Raw genomic sequence first — 3,808 nt, 5'->3', positions numbered from 1 at the left:
TGTAAATATCGAATTACCGTCATGACAATCATCTTTATTTATACTATACTGTTCGAGCCTTAAAAAGAAGAAAAGAGAAGAAAACACGATGCACTTACGCGTAAAAAGGTTTCGTAGCGGGGACACTTGCCTTTTTACATGCTATTTTTTCTAAAGGAGTATTTAAGATTTGCACCGAACGCCCAGTCGCGGCGTCTCGTTACGATATAGTGTCATAGTCTTCCAAATTGCGGGCGGGCCGCGTTCCGTAGATTGTGAACTGCACGGAGGCCGAAATAGGATAAGAATAGATGGACGGATAGATAAATTAGGAAGAGAGGACGTGGCGAGAACAAAAAATAAGAGCGTTACGAAAATGTTTACGGACGGATGAGAGTTGTGCCGGCCTCTCGTGTAGCTTTTATATATGTATACTGGTTTTATATATGTGTATGCACTGCGTGTGAAAAGTGCAATAAGGGGTTTTCATCGGAACTGCGAACTATTCTTTCATACGGAAAATCAAAATAGATTACGTCGATGATGTTGTCGAGCTCTGCGTACTTCTTAAGTACGTTCGTAGATTACCTGGTAGAATGTGAAATGGAAACCAAAGTATTAAGCATCGATGTAAGTTATAATTAATGATATACACCTAATCGTAATCTATTCATTGTAATTGTTAAACTGCCTCGAATCTTTCGCCGACTGTCGTACAACGTTAGGATGTAATTCGCGTCTCCGGCACAATCGATGATATTAGGTACTTAATAACTTTGATGTATCGGAAGTCTGTTTGTTCAATTAACAGGCTGTACTCTATTAAAAAGAAACAAAAAAAAAACGATAGCTTGATAATCTTCTGTTGAAACACCCGAAAGATATTATTACGATCTCTAAGCGCTATTTTGTTATCGTCGACCAACCTTAACGAGAAATCTGTGGGCTGTTAAGCATTGATCTTTTTAAAAGATTATCAACGCGTCGTTGTTTCTTACGGTAGGGATAAGCGTTTTTTAAGAACAATTATCGTTTTAGTCTATGCGTAGAGCAAATTTTCACTTCGCACGGTTATATCGCGTCGGTTCAAAATTTCGTGCCTATCCCGATGGAGAAGATATTCGATGAGTATGTTCGCGAATGTGACGGAATCGCGCGCGCACATGTTACGAACAGAAATGAATATTGTACGTGTATTAAAGAAGATATTAATAAATCACGGTAGGATGATCATCTTCCTTTGTCAAATACAAAAACAGTGCGTTGTCCAACCGTGCGTAAAAATTCTAACAGAATCGAAGTGACAGCTGATTTTCGGAAGTAAAAGATAAAGGGTTGAATCGTTTTATGAGATTCTAATAGCAAAATATGATTAAACGTTGGCACACGAGAAAGTAGAAAAATAGATCATTGTACCATAGACAAGTTTTAACAAGTTTTAACCAAATTTAACGCATTCTTCTATCTTCTCTGCGTCCGAAATGTTCCGTCGTTACATTTGTTTTTACCGTTAACACGTTCCGTGCCGAGCTTTTTTTTACTCGAATCTTCACACTTTGATCTAAAACTTGATGTATTACGTGCAATTATTAATTCTCGTACACATAACAACGTAACAAAAACTTATCAACGCCCATTCTTGCGGTGGAAATTGATTCTTCGGTTCTAAATTTTTTGTAAACAATTTGTTCAGTTCACTAAGTAAACATGCAAGCGTGTACCATCGATGGTACACGTGGCACGGAACGTGTTAACAAAGATGTTCGCGAATTAAATGTATAAATAATTTTTGCAACAGATGCTTGATTTATATCGAGTCGAATAATCTTTTTGCCAGGATAATTCTTTAACTGCTGCAATTTTATTCAACGATTGACAATTCTCTCGGCGTACATTTTCAAAGAGAAAAAACTTGTAGCTAAAGTTGTAAACAGCGACGTTTCAAATCTATTTGAACCGTTTCGGTTGCCTACCAAACAGTTATGCATAATTCGGTGGCGCGTTTAGTATGACCACCACGGCGGCGTTTAACGTGTCGATAAATGCGTTAATTCTCTTGTTAACAAGTATCACTAAACTCCGTAACGCGTGGCTTATCGACCAACGAACAGAGCGATGCGCGAAGAAACAATATGCACTTACATATTTGTTACGGCCGGATCGATGAAGCGCCTCGCCGGGTTCATATGATCGCCTCGAGTTAACGGGAACCATAACTCTATTGTATTCCCGCGTAATCGCGGGATCGTCGTTAATTATAGTTCAGTGCCCTGTTACAATGGCAGCTGTACCTATGTCTTTTTAATTCATTAGAAACGAATAAATCGTGTCACGTTAAGAATTCACCTTTCAGATTTCATTCGTTAACCGTATTTTTTTATATTCTTGTCCCGTGGGTTCCATGGATTATGTTCCTGTAGCACGAGTCGCACGATTTAATAATCTTTGGCGAGAATTCAAGATTTATTTAAAAAATAAGTAAGCGTTCTGTTTACGCTAATCGCCGTTACTTTCTCTAACTTTTCTCCTTGCTGAAATTCGTTAATTTAATTTTAATTATGCACGTTATCTATTGCCACTATTGCTCTAATAATAATAATAATATTATAAGAAAATGTCATTTCCAATATAGCTGCCGGTCAACACCACGTGATCGCAAAATAAGGGGAAAATTATTTGATATTATTCTTGATTCTCTAATCCCCTGAAAAATATTGGATTATTCGTTTGTACATCTAATGATTATTACACTGCAGATTTGATGCATCGATGACAAAAAGGAGTGGATTCAAAATGCTGTTATATCGTCTCCAACATGTCAGAATTATTAATTAAAATTGCAAATTGAAGATGCAATATTGACAGAAATGCAGACAATTTTTATTTTCCATGAATATCCACGGTTTAGTAATTACGACAGACTGTTTAATTTAACAGTGCAGTGAAATTAAAAATAATCGATTTTGATGGTTCGACGTTTACTTCAGAATTAATTTTCTTTAGTATGTCTTATTAAAAATTGTAAGAAACGCTTGCTGAAGATTTTGAAGTATAAATTAATTATTAATGTGATTTACGTCATATAATACGCATATCATGCCGTAAGAGGGTACTAACAACGATAAAAACAAACACCAATGATGCATATTTTTATATCTTTAATATAAATCCGCAAATAGGATCAGATTCTAGAACATATCCGTATGATCGAACCTAACCTCATTTCCACTAGAAACAATAGAAAAAAAAGCGTGCATGAAATCCACGCACGGAAATACGGGGCACGGAATTACGTGCTCCTGTAGGGGCGCGGAATTCTGGCGCGAGAAACGCCAACTTTTATTTCATTAAAAATTACCAAATCATTATCATCACCAAATTACAAACTTTCACCGTGCAAACAAATATACATTTAAACTAAAAACTGTCCGAAAAATCGAGATATATTTTCAGTGCATCGAATAAGAATTCTAGCATTTAATTGAGCGTCCTGTCGAAGCAAAAATCGGCTGAAAGGCACAGTAATCGGTACCTAAATCATCCCTAATTATCCTCTGCCACATGCAAGAAAAACTAGAGACGCGTTCCATTTCGCAACGCACGTCGAAACAACCCTTGCACGCAGCTCCTCCTCGCATCTGGATCAGCCGCCCCCGGCTGCCCCGAAATCCGCGAGGCCGACCGGGGGAGAACCAGTTGTTCCGTGTCCTATTGATTGCACAGTACGGAAAATCCGCTTCGAAATTCTCTCGACGGCGCGCCGCCACGTCTAAATCGCGCATGTGCCCTATTCTCGGCAGGCCTCCCCGTTAGTATACGTCCCCGCGCG

The sequence above is a fragment of the Megalopta genalis genome, chromosome 13 (genome assembly GCF_051020955.1).
Source record: "Megalopta genalis isolate 19385.01 chromosome 13, iyMegGena1_principal, whole genome shotgun sequence".
NCBI lineage: Eukaryota > Metazoa > Arthropoda > Insecta > Hymenoptera > Halictidae > Megalopta > Megalopta genalis.
Note: the sequence above shows the minus strand (reverse complement) of the source record.